The sequence below is a fragment of the Cnephaeus nilssonii genome, assembly GCF_951640355.1.
Source record: "Cnephaeus nilssonii genome assembly, chromosome: 13".
Taxonomy (NCBI): domain Eukaryota; kingdom Metazoa; phylum Chordata; class Mammalia; order Chiroptera; family Vespertilionidae; genus Cnephaeus; species Cnephaeus nilssonii.
The window spans coordinates 28,800,355-28,816,179 of NC_137084.1; the positions used below are offsets into that span (position 1 = coordinate 28,800,355).

A 15,825-nucleotide genomic window follows, 5' to 3' on the forward strand; every position below is an offset into this window, starting at 1 on the left:
GCTCTTGACCAGAATCAAACTTCAACCTTTCAGTCCACAGGCTGACGCTCCCACCACTGAGCCAAACTAACTAGGGCAGATTTTTGTGTTTTTAAAAAGGGGATGTGGGTGAGATAATTTTCAGAATGAACAGCTTCGGTGTCCTGTGACCACACCCAGGCTGGCTCGATCTGTGAAAGCCTGACTTGTCCAAGAGACCTCTTTCTCCTGAACATAACACCCAGCTCTGCTCCATCGGTACCGGAGCCTCGGTGGTTCCTATGGGAACCTGGACACTCTGAATCTTAGACCAGGAAGAACTTTTAAAGGTCACGTCTCAGCCTTGCACCTCACACAGAAATCGCTTCTGCAATGTGTGGACACAGATTCCCAGATTCTACTTGATTACTATCAGGAATAGGAGGCTCATGCCCTTGCAAAAACAGGTCTACTTTCAGCATATTTTCCTTTCACTGATTAATGGTCATCCCTGTGTTTAGGAAATGAAAAACTGAAGTCTAACTTCCACCTACTGTTCAGGTTTGGTCCTCTGGAATTTACCCTCTTCTAAGAGTTTTCCACATCAAGCAGATTTGTTTCTACAAACATTTCTATTATGTTTTGGGTTCTGAACCCTTCACCTTCCTTGTTCCCTTTCCCTAAATAAACCTCTGCTTGACTCTGCTCCCCTTAAAACCTGGCACAGAGAACATAACAAACTTTGTCTAACTTGCAGATACTCTGTTGCTTCCCACATTATTATTCCATTAATCCAGTTAAAGGTTAGGATTTCTAGAGCTCTCTAGAACCTAGCTACAGTACATCTTCGGGTCTCAGAACCTAAAACCCAGCGGGTGGCAGCACCCAAAGGGAAGGGGCTTGGGCCTCAATGGCTGAGTCCTCAAGTTTCCAAAAACTGGCTGCACCCTGTAGCAGCTGTATGACCTTAAACAAGTGACTTCTCTCATCCTCAGTTTCTACATCTGTACAATGGGGGTGATAACATGTTATAGGCCTCCTAGGATTTCTGTAAGAATTCAACGAGCTAATACTTGAAGGTAGCTGCCATGTGAAAAGCCCTAGACAAATACTGGCTGCCATTATGGCTATGAAATACTACTCTCCCTCTCCCTTCATTCTACATCCACTATGGGGCACATACAGTACGTCTGGCAGGAGTTAGAAATGCAGGGGTAAATTACACAATCCCCCTGCTCAAGGGTATCTCGGTCTTGGGGACGGTTATACAAACAGTCAAAGCCAAAAAGAACTGGGAGGTATGAGCAGGTGTTTGGGAACCCAGAGGAGGGAGCCCCATGTCTGCTGGGGTCGCCCGGGAAGGCCTCCTGGCCTCAGCAGATCCTTAAAGGACTGTGGCAGGTGGATGGCAACTGCGTGCAGAGGGGTTGATAGAGAACAGGAGCGTGTACAGGCACAGAGGTATAAGAACTTAGTTCTACATCAAGGAAAATGTCAGTGGTCCAGAGTGGCAGGACCGGGATGCCAGTGGGGGGTGGGGTGGGCCGTGAGGGGAGGAGGAGATAACAGAAATGAGCCTCGGCAAGTGGATCCATCACTCATTAGCCCCCCAAATAAAAGGGAGGGTCTACTTTGTGCTATGCACTGTGCTGGGCACAGGAGATAGTGGTCAGGAAGAGAGACAAGGTCTGTGCCTCCATGGAGCTTACACACCAACGCGGCCTTGTATGTCATGCTGGGCAACAGAGGGTTAGGACATAGCGGGCTGTATTTTCCAAAGATGACCACAGCGATATCTCCTGTCCCATCCACATGATCTTCAAGGTGACCTTGCCACCCTCCCATTGAGAAAGAGGATCTATGTCCCCTCCTCCTGAATCTGGAGGGCTGACTGCTTTGATGAACCCAGTAGGGTGATAGTGACACTCTGTGAGGTCTGAGGGTGGGTGATAAAAGGTGATGCAGCTTCACTTTGCAAACTGTAACGCTCACCTTTGGGAGCTCTGAGGTCCCCGGTAAGAAATCCACCCTTCCTAGGGCCTCCATGTTGTGAGGAAGCCACTTGGTGAGGTCAAGAGTGTCCTACCCTCAATTTGTCCCAGGCCAAGTGTCAGTTATGTGAGTCGACAAGCTCGGGGATGACATGGACCCCCAGGCATCAAACCAGCGCCAGCCCTGGTGGCTCCCAGCCGAGGCTGTAGATGAGGTAGAGCACAGACCAGCCCTCTCACTGTACCTGTCCCAATTCCTGATGCAGAGAACCTGTGAGCATAAGAACGTGGTGGCTCAAACAGCTAGGTTTTGGAGTCATTTGTTAATCAGCAATAGAAACTAAAACAGGTTTACTGAGAAGGCAATGTGGAGCCTGGTGATAATGTGATCAGGTCTACACACTAGATTTTTCTCACCAAAAGGTAGGACGGATCTGTTGGATGGGCCTTGAGATCGGAGGCAAGGAAGGCTTGACTGCAGTCCTCTGGGGAGAAATATGAGCAGGGAGACTAGAAAACATGGCAGGAGATGCCAGAGAGACAGGATCAGCCAACTTAGTGCCGGCCTTCCAGGGACAAGGCAATGAAAAGTCTGAGAGCCTTCTAGGTTCCGGCTGTGGAAGAGAAATGGATGTGGACACACGGGAGGAGAAACGAGTTTGGGGGTAAGAAGAGGAGTAGAATTTCGACATGTTTACACAGCTTCAGTGAGAACCCTGAAACACGGCGGCTACGCTCCTGTGTGGTGGTCAGCCTGGCTGCCTAACCCACCGGCTCTGTGACCTCGGGCAGGTTACTGCCCTCTTGCGGTGTCCTCGTCCAGAGAACAGGAGGAAGACCACACAGGTTAGTTAGCGAGGCTGAAATGAGATAATGCATACAAAGTGCTGCAGACAGGGTTTGGCATTCAGAAATGGCCATAAACAGTAGCTGCTACTATTCCTATGATTACATGATTGTGATTACTAACTAGCTTATAGACATGGTCAGAGGCTAGGCAGGTTCTTTGTATCCAGAGGGCCTGGCTGCGGGACATTAATGAAAGCTGTTCCCACGGAACCGCACACGTATCCCTGGTGAATGGTTTATTCAACCGTGAAGTCTGTGTCAAGGTCTACAATAGCTGCACCAGCCTGCAGAGGCGTGAGGGAAGCCAATCTGTTAGCGGCCCTCAATTTTGCTCTCCCTCCCTCTCTCCCAACTCCATGGTTGAGTGGTTTTAATTAACAGCTCCCACAGAGTTAAAGCAAAAGTCACTCGATTAATAAAGCTCTCACTCGCCACGCATGGTTCTCGGGTCCCCAGGTGGCGCTGAGCTTGTAATTGTGTGTTTTGTTTGGGTTCACAGTTGGTGGGGGCTCTGAGAATAGAATTTCCTTGGAGAAGTTCAGGTTCCCCATCTACAGAGGCAGGTGACGGACACACCCAGCTCCACGAGCTTTAACAGCAGGAGCCGTGCTGTGGGGAGGCACCTCAGTAAGTCACCGTGCGAAACGGGCTCCGGAGCAGAACCTTCCTGCCCCCGACCACGTCACTGGTTCTCATTTCCGACATCCAAGGAACCGGTTTTGCCCCCATTTACTTTCTGCACAGGCACCCGCGGAATGTTGACACAAGTGTTTCTAAGGCTGCACTGGAGACCTGGGGTGTTTAATTGAAATGAAACACATAATAATGCTTTCGAGGCAAAGAAAAGTATCCGCCTCGGCCGCGGCCCCGCCATCCTGGCCATCCTGTGGTCCTTGGGCAAGCATTCCCCAAGCATTTTCAAGCTCCCGTGCAACGCGGCCCTCTGCGCCTCACCCTTCGGAACACCACCTTTTAGCTCCACTTATGGCTCCTTAAAATGGCACCGGGGGTTAGCCAGGGCCTCCGATGTCCAGAAGGTGCCCACTCTTCCTTTCTGGCCTTGCCTCCCATCCATCAGAGCATGGGGTCTAGCTACAGTGAAAAGCCACACTGCAGCGTTCTTGGAGCAAGGGCTGTGAGTTCAGCCCGGTTGAACACGTGGTTCTAGCAGTTACTACCTTTGTGACCTGTTCAAGCAACTTAACCTCTCTGATCTTGTTCTCCCAACTGCAGAAGGAGAATGGAAAACAGCCCCTCTCTCAAAGAACTGGCCTGAAGAATGAGTGAGACATGACACGCAAAGAGTTCAGCCCGGGGCCTAGCATAGAACAGGGACCGCAAAGCAGTTTCGCTGCCAGGAATCCCTGCACGGCTGCTGCGGGCCAGGCAGAAGGGAGGGCCTGTGTTAGCAGGCACCGCTGGGTGACTTCTCCCTTCAGAGCCAACACCACATTTATTCCGTCCCGTGTCTCTGACAACGTCACCCTTTCAACCTCGCTGCTCCAGTATGCGAGATTTCTGGTTTCCAAACTGATGACCGGGCGATTACAAGCACAAGGCTCTGGGGCCTGGGACCCGGATTCCGACGACACAGCAGAGAGAAACACAGACCCCCGTTTCCCACGCGTCCCAAGATCAAGAAGTGAATGGGGGCTTGATTTACAGCTAGAAGACTCTGGAGACAGACGTGGGCCTCTCCTTAGACTGGGACTCTCATTTCACTTGGGGTCTCGAAAATCCTCAGCCCTCCAGAGCTGTCCACGCCGGGATGTCTGTCTCATTCCGTAGCTATTTAGGGATTAAGAGGAAAGGTGGAAACCTCCAGTTCCCAGGGAGATTTCTTATCAGGACCCCGGGGATTCTGGAAGGGATGCCATGATTCTCCCAAGGCCGCACAGAGTCTTGATTTGTGGCCACAGCCCAGGCAGGACGCGGCAGCCGGGAGCCCTCGCAGATGTTTCTAGGGGCTGATGCGCTGCTCTTCGTCTCTCAGCCGCAGGTCAGCTGCCTCCTGACCCAGATGACTCATTCCCACGGACCATACTGTAAGGCCTGCTTGCAGACGGTGATGGTTAATTTTTATGTGTCAGTGTGGCTAGGCCATGGTACTGGATATTTGGGAAAACACTGGTCCAGATGTCTCTGTGAAGGTACTTTTTAAGAGGAGATGAACATTTAATTCAATAGGCTTTAAGGAAAACAGATGATCCTCTAGCATGTGGGTGGGCCACACCCAATCAGTTGAAGGAAGGAAAGAATATCAGTTGATATTCCCCAGGGAAGAGGGGATTCTGACTCCAGGCTGCCTTTGGACTCAAGTTGTAAAATTTCCCTCTGGAGAACCCTGATACACAGACCCATTCGGACCCCGTTGGCAGACCTGTGGTCACTGTACTCAGGACTAAGACATAGCATGAGATCATCTCAGTGAATATTCTAAGTACAGTAAAGGATTGGGAAGGCAAGTGGATGCAATAACTCTGAGAAGCTGAAGGGAACTTCCATTCTGTGTGTGTCAAACCATCTCCTTTCTTTCTCACCACACACCTTAGAAGAAGGTTACCATTTAACAGATGGAAAACAGGCTCAGAAGAGGCAGCGATTTCCCCAAGGACACACAGATGGCAAGCAAAGACCGTGAGGCCAGGTCTTCTGACTCCACTTCTGTCTTCCATGACCCCATGACCCCCGAGCAGCATCATGGGAGGATCATGAGGGCTCAACAAAACTGCAGTTTCTTATCTTGATCTGAGCACAGGCACATATGGCCTATTTTTCTGAGTCTTTCAACATGGGCTTACTGTCCCAGGGCCAAATCCTCCCAACCTCATCCAAATGTTTCTTCTCATATTCACCTCAACTCGAACTTGGTATCCTCCAACCTTGCCATCATAAATCTGTTGAGCGGTTCTGTAGCTGCTGCCCCTTGAAAAATAACTGGGGAGGGTATTTTTTCCCCAGTGATTTATATGCGTAAGATAAAAATTTATATATATGGACTGGGTTTTCTAGAGGGAGCTACACGAAAACATAACAAAACTGTGCAAAAGCTTCACCGGACAAGGGGACCCCAGGGTCCCTCTGTGACACCTCGGTTCTCCCCATTCCTGGCACATCTGCGAAGCACTGAGCAGAGAAAGAGGAGCCTGCAGACCAGAACACGCCTGGAAGGGGTTGGTCCTGAAGGAGGCGACAGAATAGCCAACTAATGTCCAGCAAAGTGACAGAGGCACTGAAATTCCGGGTCACCAAGAGAAAGAAACAACAGAATGCCAGGCCACCTTTTTCATCTCTTCCATGGGCTTCAAACCATTAAGTAACAATTTTCCTTATTCGTCAGGTATAAACGATGTCGTACAAAGCTAGGGTCTGGGAGTTACGATGCTCAGCATACGGAAGGGGTGCAATACACCCCCGCCACCCACCGAGAGCTACAGAGCTGGAGGATGTTTCTCCTGTATGTGTAACTACCTCTCAATAAATGCGAGCTCACAGGTGCCAAGTTTATCCTGAGGAGAACCTATAAGGACCAAAAGTGAACCCCCAAAATAACGAGAACCAGATGGGGCAGCCCTAAGAACAAGTTTCGTCTGTCCTACCCCAGAGAACAGCCTGGGAGCAAGGAGATATTTGTTAGATGTTTGTTGATTTGAAATAACAAAAATACAGAGTCTCTCTATAGCAGGGGTCCTCAAACTTTTTAAACAGGGGGCCAGTTCACTGTTCCTCAGACCGTTGGAGGGCCGGACTATAGTTTAAAAAAAACTATGAACAAATTCCTATGCACACTGAACATATCTTACTTTGAAGTAAAAAAACAAAAAGGCAAAAACACCCGCATGTGGCCCGCGGGCCGTAGTTTGAGGACGCCTGCTCTACAGCATTGATTAATGAACCCAAGGTGGAATCTCCCTGTTAAACACCCAGGGCCAGTCCGAGTCATGCCCACATGTCACCATGTTGACGTTGCTTACCAATGAAGAGCCCTGTGCAGGGCAGGAAGTCTACCTCGACAGGCAGCAGGCGGTCCAGAGGGTGGGAAGGAAAGGAAGGAGTGCCTTGCTCAGTCTGACTCACCACAGCAGGGTTTGCAAACCCAGCACAGCGATTGTCTGTCTGTCTGTCAGCTGGAGTGTTTAGGGGTATTCGTATTTGTCATGTGAGTGTCAGTTACAGTCTCATCTCAAACCCCATCCACTGTAAGGAGAGGGTGCCCCAGGGTTGGCAATGAGTAAGGGTGGAAGAGAATGAAATATACTGAGTGTTCTCATCCTGCACCAGGCACTGAACTAGGGAGTATGTGTACACCGCGTCCCATTTAATCTTGGTGGCCTCATCATTATCATGAGGATGATTGGAAGGATCTATAGCACCCCAGGCACGGTACCAGCACTTTGCACGTGTTGGTTATCTCATTACAGCAACTCCAGGCAAATTATTCTCATGTGCAGATGAGGGAAGCTGGCTTCCCAGAAGGATGAAGTGAGGACATAAAAGGCCCCCGCTGGCTTGCTCTATTCTCAGATCCCTCTTGCAGCCCCCATATCATGCCTGTCAATGTTAACATTTATTGCCACCCGCCTTGCGTTAGAATTAAGTGCTGACGCACAGTGAACCTCCCGCACTGGGCCCCATTCTTCTCCAGGGCAAGTCTAGGAAGGCTGTGGGATTGGGGTTTCCCCAAAGCCCCCGGAATTACAGTCCACAGGCTGCTCTGCTTAAACATTCAGCCAGCCCTGGTCTCTGAGGCCTGAGACAGTCAGAGGGACTGGGTGGGTGTCAACAGGCAAGAGGGAGCACCGGAAATGGACTGAGGGTGCTGAGGACAAAGGTCAACTACTTCCCAGCTGGTTTCAGCACAGGCTGCAACCCGGGAATTGTCCTTGTCTCTCTGACACCTTCGTGCTCCTTGTCAAATGACCCCATGTCAGGCTGAATCATGTGAAAAGTCCCTCGAACCCTCTGTGCGTCTGTTCCCAGGGCCTCGGCCTCACACAGAGCCACGTCCCCACTCTCTGGACCCTGATAGCTTCTGACCAAGCCCACCCGCTCCCATCGTGACTCTCCAATCCTTCCCAGGCACCATTCTCGGGAAAACATGCCCCACATCCATATGTTCTCATGCCCTTGCTCTTGACCTTGATCAGCCTGGCCACTTGTTCACCTTTCAAGATGCTGTTGCTGCTAGTAGACCTTAGGGTAGTGACATCCACTGAGTGCTCTGTCCAGGCACAATCTCCCCTGTGAGAGGCCACGAGGCATTCAGTAGCTTGCACCCGCACACACGCTAGGAGTGGTGTTGCCAGCCCCAGAATCCAGCTCGGGCTCCACAACTACACTCGTCCCACTGCCCCTACCGCACAGTAGGCTCTTTATTTTCTGTCAATTCTCCCGACAGAATTCACTGATTCCCCCACTGATCTCTGCAGCTCAGCACTCCTGTAGTGATTGACACACTTCCTTTCCGTGAGCTCCTGTCCATGGTATTAGAACTTGGGGACTGGGTTTTGTTCATTCCCCTTGGGCTCAGTGCCTTTGGCATAGTCTCTAGTACACAACAAACTCAATAAACACTCCCAAATGGAATTTTACTGCCTTTTGCTTGGAGCCTCCTCGGAAGGCAGGCCAAAGGAATGGTTGCCAGTTCCCAGGAGAGCCCGCGCTTTGGAAAGCTTCAGGACCAGGAGGGTGTTGCCAAGGATCAGAGGGTGAGCAGCCCCTTCAGGGACCACTCAAGAAGGGCTGAGGCCTGACTTTCTTCTCCCAAAGCACCCATGTTCCCTTCTCCTTTTCCTTCCCCACAGGATTCAAATCTCAAAGCAACCTTGGAAATTCAAGTCCGGGCCTAATCCTGGTTCCCTGAGAAGATGAGACACCCCTTTTTTCCTCTCTTACCCATAACTCACAAGGCGATTAGTTATGAGTGGCAGTCCGGGCTGCCCATGTCAGGGTGGGACCACACTTCATTTCTCCATGAGGCTGTTGGCCAATAAATCTTTTTTTTTTTTTTTTTTTTTTTTATCCCAGTTTCTGCCTGCTAAATCCATAGTCACAAACAGTGGTGAGGGTAAGTGAGAGAAAGCTGGATAATCTCTCCACTTTTGGGCATGTTATTAGCTCAGTTGTTCTTTCTCCTCTGATAAAAGTGCCTCTCCAGCTGCTGATAAAGCCTGATAAAGCCCAATAGATTTCTCACACTCTGTAAATCAAGTGGGCCCACGGTGGATGCAAGAAGAAGCAGACAATTGATGCCTCCACAGCCGTCGGGGACGACTGAGACTGGTAGCTGGAGCCATGACTCTGCCACATTGCCCATGCCTCATGACATCACAACCATGCAGGGAGAGCTGCCACACTGCCCATGTCTCATGACATCACAACCACGCAGGGAGAGCTGCCACATTGCCCATGCCTCATGACATCACAACCACACAGGGAGAGCTGCCACTGGGTGGGCAACACTTGGGGAAATTAACCCTGCCCCATGCATGACTCCCTATTCTTGCTTACTCTCCCTACAGAGCTGCCTGTGAAAACAGGGCTCATTGTATTTGCCTGGGATATTTAACACCAAGGAAAACATCAGACAGGAAGTGGTGTTTATGGTTTCTGTGAATTCGTACATCGGTAAGACCTGTCAGTGAGAAGCCACTGAGGGGAGAAGAGGGAAATAGAAAGACCCCTTGACTAGGGCCTGGCCCAGCCCCTTCTCCAACGTAGTGGGCGACTCTGGGCCTAGAGGCTTTTTATTGTAGCTTGTGTGTGTGTGTGTGAGAGAGAGAGAGAGAGAGAGAGAGAGAGAGAGAGAGAGAGAAAGTGAGAGAGAGAGAGAGAGAGAGAGAGAGAGAGAGAGAGAGCGCGTTTGAAGAGGATGGCAGTGCATTAGGGCCAAGTGATTTGCCCAAGGCCCTAAAGATTTGTCTTCAGAGCTGAGTCTTTACCCTCCCACGTCAGGTAAACCTTTCTAACCCCACTGAGGCCCACCCGGCAGTTGGCTGACTGGCAACCTGGAGTTCATAAGCCTTCCCAGAGCTGCACAAGCCAAGACCATTTCAGAGGGAACCACCCAGAGAAACAAGAGCCCCTCCTGTCAAATCCCAGAGCTGCCCGCCACGCCCTGTTGGAACCCGCCATGACCCGGCGCCTTCCTGGACGGCCTTGCCTAAAATCATTTGTCTTGGCTCCGGGGTGCGTTTTTGGCTGTAAGGAGTTTCTGGCTTCCTCTCCTTCCCATCAATTTGCCAGGAACAACAGCCTGTCAAGGTCGCTTCAGGTCTGGCCTGGGAAGGCCACGAGAAACAGTCACCAGATAAGAAAGCCTTTCTTGCTATCGGTGCTGCATGTTTGATTCACAGGCTGCCTGCTGTGTGCTCTGCTGAGTTGGTGACAAACACCTCGCACATCTGTCCCATCGTGGTCAACGGATGAAGAAAAAGAACAGAGGCACTTCCATCTCCATGACCCCATGGCACATGGACTCTCCGAGCTGCCTCTTTTCTCCTGTACTGTCACTGCCCGGCTTATTGGGGCTGAGGTGGTCCAAGGTCTGGAATAATGGGACAGTATAAGACAGGGCCAAGGAGAGGACGAGTACGTGGCTGGGCCCCAAGCTTAAGGGCTTCCGTCTTAGGCACGTACTCATTCAGAGGCAGGCGACTGGTCTTGGTCTGCTGAAGGCCAGGTGTAGCATTCATTCAGCAAATATGTGTTGACTACTTATTAACATGTTAAGCGCCCAGCCTGTTTTGTCTTCCGGACAGAAAGTATAGTGTCAGTCACCAGTGATCGACATGGCGCTTAACATGTTAAGGAACAGGCAGGCACTGGGCCAGCCGATGGAGATACACAAACATCTAAGATAGGTTTGACTTAACCTTTCAGGGCTTGTAATGGGTATGGGCTCCTTCCTCATAATCAGTGCACTAAAACTGGTGTATGGGTGCCTTGTTTGATTTCTCACACACACACACACACACACACACACACACACACACACACACACAGATGTTTATAATTCTGAGGTAGTGCTACCGGTGCTATTATGGGCATGTTAAGTGCCACAGGAGCCCAGAGGAAAGAATCGCTGCCACTTCTTGGACAGAATCAGGGAAGGCTTCTGCAAGGAGGCAACCTGGTAGGCAGTAACGAAAAGGCAACCCAAGCACAGAGTGTTGCACATGTAAGTGATGCCTGGAAGCATGAAACACCTCGTTATGGACTAAACATTTGTGTCCTCCCCAATCATGTGTTGAAGCCCCAACCCCCAATATGATGGTTCTAGGAGGTGGGACCTCTGAGAGGTGTTTGGGTTTGATGATGTCATGATGGAATTGGTGCCCTCATAAGAAGAGAAAGACACACCAGAGCCTCCTCTCTCCGCCACGTGGACAGAGTAGGCCGGGAAGGAGGCTCTCTGTGGAGCCCCACCATGCTGCACTGTGATCCTGGACTTCCTGCCTCCAGAACTGTGAGAAATGAGTCTGCTCGGAGCCCGCAGGCTATGGTATTTCACTAGGGCAGCCCAAGCTGATAAAGACATACCCTGACATGTTTATGAGCTACCAGAACTTCAGCAAGGATGAGTTCCTCAGTTGCTAAGGCACTGAGTCTCCCAGCAGGCACCAGTGTGCACATGGTACCTGTTGATGTAGGAATCCCTGCCACGGAGGCATGGATGACGTCAGCCATTACAAAGTCAGCATTGAGGCCCAACTTGTTCAAAACCCCGTTTTCTCTCCCACACTAGACTACTCAGGAGGCTACATTCGGAAGACAAGCCAACTATTACAATGTCTATTTCCTTGGCCCTCAGTTGTAAACCGATGTAAGGACTCTTAAGAGTTAAAAGCAATCAAAACCACAGTGTCACATCCTATATTGGCCACTAGGTGGAGCTACGTATTGCACCAAAAGACACCAGAGGTGAAGCTGATTTCCCCAAGTGCTCAGTAAATAGAACCATTGAGTGACACAGCTGGTGGTGGCAAGTTATATAAGGCCAAGGTCCTGTGAGGGTAGGGCTGCAGAATAGACCATTCACAAAATAATCATCAGATACCTATTTGTACTAGTCTCTGAGTTTAGAAAAATAATGGGCACTGTCTGCCTTCTAGGACCTACACGTTTGGAGTAGGAAACATACATGCACCCACGTGCGTGCACACACGTGCGCACACACACTGCCCATTTCTTGAGCATCTCAGACTCTGTCAGGTGCTTTTCAAGTCTTACCTCTAATTCCCAAAGATTAAGAACTTGTTCCAGTTCAGGTGGCAGAGCCAGGACTAAAACTCAAATCTGTTGTCTCTAAGACCACGCTCTTTCCTCAACACTGTCCAGCCCCTCTCAAACAGTTTCCCACGCAAAGTGAAAGGCTCACCCACAAGGTTGGTTGTAAACCAAAGCCACCAGGAACGCACGAGGCAGAGCTAACTCTGACTGGAAAAGTCAGGAGGGCATCACAGAGGTGGTGTTTATTTTAGGGTCAGTCCGATGGGCTTGGTGGGAAAGGAATTCCAGGGAGGAAGTGGCATGTCCTGATGGCACAGAGCTTTGCAAATGCAGGGAAGAGCCTTCTGTAATGAATGGCAGGTAGCCTAGAGCAGTGGGGCGTGTGGGGGTGTGAGGAGGGATGTGACCAGGGCTAAGTCAGAGAGGGTGGCTGAGGGAAGGATCATAAAGAGCCTCCCATGTTCTATTAAGAAGTTGAGATCTGTTCCCACAGGCAATGGGAAGCCATCAAAGGGGCTTGGACAATTTTCTGATGCTAAATGTAAATGGTCTTTTTTTCCCCAGGAGGGGATGTATATTCATACTTTGGAAGATTATACAGCTCAGTGCCTCCTTGGAAAAGAAAAACAATCATCTCTCCAAACATATGGGTGCTAAGTCTGTCCCCTTAATTTTATTCTGCACCATATGTCACCCTGAATGCTTAGAAGATGAGTAGATGGCTTGACTTCACAGATCAAAACTTAGTAAGAAATATCTTCATCTGTTATTTTAAACTCTTTCCCACTCACTGCAGCCAAAGCCCAATTTACCGATCTAATAAAAGGAAGTGGCGAGGTCAGGTGGCGACTTGTAAAGTCCTTAGACGTGGCTGGCACACACAGGGAGTTAATTTACACACACAGGCGCGCACACATTCTGCACTAGGTTCTTATTAATGTCATTTCAGCCCCACCTTCGGTAGACCTGAACGATACACACAGACACACGTGCGTACTATCCAGTGGAGACGATGCACTGCAGACATCAAAAGATAGCTGTTACCCCAAGCAGATGTATGTGTAGGTGTCATTTTAAAAACAAAGGCCATAGGTTTTCAGAAACTAGAATTTACTCCACACCAGGCTTTCTAAATAAACTTGCTGTAAACTTTTACAAGAACTCTTTTCAAAGAGCTTCCTCAGGGGTTTATATATTACTCATACATCAAGGCTGTCCCCAGGAAGCCAAACACACATCTGGATGAAGACTTGAATCATTTCATTGTTTCCAAGTGCCTGGCTGTTTGAGGTTGATAAGATACCTAGACCCTGTCTGAGACTCTGTGGCTTCATCAGATATTTGCCATTAATCAGATGCAACCTCACAGAGAGGCCTAACTTAGAAGGTTAAGGACCATGTTAATGACAGTGCTTAGTGCTTCCAGGCGCAGTGAAGCAGATTACATGCCCAGGGCCACAGAGCTCACAAGGGGCTGAGCTGGCATTAAGCTCCCGGTGTCTGACATCTCAGTCTGTTTTCTTTCCACTACACAGATCGCCTAGGTAATATGACTTATTTTGCAGATTCTGAAGCAGAGGCTAAGTGACCAGTCCTTCAATATCTACAACCCTGTCGTGTTTATCAAAGGAAAAAGGAATGAGTACAAAGGACAGTCAATGACTTGCCCTGGACTCAGCATGTGAAGCAAACTGATAACCGTAGCCCCAAAGCAAACACATGCATGCATTCCCGCAGAGTGGAGTCATGCGTAGCTCGCATTCTGGAAGGTTACAACCAGGAGGAGCAGTAAGTGCCATCTGGGCCATCTCTCCTCCTTTGGGAGGTAAATTTCTACATTAAGAGAATGTGAGAAGAAAAACCAGACCGGATTTCTCCAGTTTCAGTAATCGGGTGGTTTGCTTACATGTCCGCACTGTTATCTACACTTGCTCTGAGAGCTAGCTCACTTGGTAAAAAAAAATAAAAATAAATGTAAGCTTCCCAGAGCAGGAGCTGAAAGGTAAACATCTGTGCTTCTTAGCAGGGGTGAAGGCTCTGGTTTGAGTAGCCAAGGAAACTAGGACTTTCTCACCAAGGTTCAAGCTTTAGTGTTTCAATGTCTCCACCTTGTGGAAACTGTTAATACTACATCAAAATCAACACGGACCATCTACTGGGGATTCAGAGACAGAGCCAACAATAAAATAAACTCTATTACAGGATACAAAAGTCGCAAAGTAACCTGAAAACTTCTTGGTAGTATATGACAGTGAGATTTGATAATGATAACCTTGAGGCCATGCTGGATTCCAAAAGTCTTCTAATTAATAATGAGAAGATTAAATCACAGGCAGCTTAATTTTAGTAATAGCCATAGGTTATTGTAGGTTTACAAAAAACTAGAAACACAAAATGATGCCCTAAGGTTAACGGGGTCATTTTATTTATCAGTCCATCAACTTTCCCAGCCATTCTGGATGGCAGAAATTTGTTAGGTTATAAGGGTTTGGTGGCTCTTGTCATCCAAATTTTCACTACAGGATGGTTCTAAAGTAACAGGCAGAAAGCCAAAGCACCTCTATGTCTAAACTTTTAATTAACTCAAAGAACATTTCTAGTCAGACTGGTAGAACTAAGCAAAAGCAAATTAATTTTGAAATAAATTCCAGTTGTGCCATTTCAATGCAGCAATGAGATATTGGGCACGATGGTGAGGCACAGTGGCTAAGGAGCAGGGCTCTGGAGCTGCTGGGCCTGGGCTCTGCCTCTTAACTACTGCAGGGCCTTGGGCAAGTTAATTTACCTTCCTGAGCCTCAGCCTACTCATCCATAAAATGGGGATTGTGATAGCAACTACCTCAAAGGACTGCTGTGAAGATAGAAGAAGGTAATATACATAAAGCACCTAGCACAGGGCTTGGTACATAGTGGGAGAATTAACTATTATTCAATTATGAAAATACTGATTCACCCATGGGTTCTTGATCACTGTTCATGGAAACGAGTGGCATACGTTTTATGCCTGACTTTTATTGTCAATAATTTTGGCTGCTAGAATGCTAGAAGAGGGAAAGATCTTGGAAAACTCCCGTGCAAGTGAGGGGAACAGATTAAGTCTCAGGCAAGTGGAATACACAGATGCATCTTCGGTTTACACAGCGCGATCGGGGAGTAGAGCCAAGAACCAGAGGGAGGCCTAGGACTGCACATGGTCACAGCGTGGCTTAGGCAGCAAGCAGCTCGTTACAGAGAAGTTGGGTTTGTGCTGTCGCCCATGAATCCATGTGCTCTTCAACTCAGCAATATCTATAAGCTCCCAGATGTATAATGCACTGGGCGTCTGGCAGTGCACAAACCAGACAATGTCCTTGTTTCATGGAGCTTATTATTGCAAGCAGGAGGGGATGGAGAGACCATAAAATATACACAAATAATCAGAGTAATTTGAAACAGGGATAAGGTTTCAGAGGAACACAAGACAGGGTGATGGAGAGGACAGGGTAAGGGGCAAAGCTACACAAACTACTTCAAGTTGAACGGTCCGGTTGGGCTCCTGCAAAGAGATGCCCGTTGAGCAACAAGAAGGAACCAGCCATGCAAAGATGTGGGGAACTGAATCCAGGCGGAGAAACGGAGGGTGCAAAAGGCACTGTGGCAGGAAAGAGCTTGATGAGACTGAGGACTGGAAGGAACAGCTTCACCAGGAGAAGCAGGGAGTGGGGAGGGTGGAGAACCGTGCGATCTAAGAGTCAGGTAAGAGCCAGACCCCGTAGGACCAGGTAGGCCATGCTGAGGAGGCTGGACTCCACGCTAA

The 15,825-nt window shown here is 49.1% G+C and overlaps 1 protein-coding gene across 6 annotated transcripts in view; it reads right to left on the reverse strand.

Annotated features, from left to right (window-relative positions):
* The window catches only part of NAV2 (neuron navigator 2), a 370,532-nt gene that overhangs the window by 129,078 nt on the left and 225,629 nt on the right, over nucleotides 1–15,825 (reverse strand). The window lies entirely within an intron of this gene.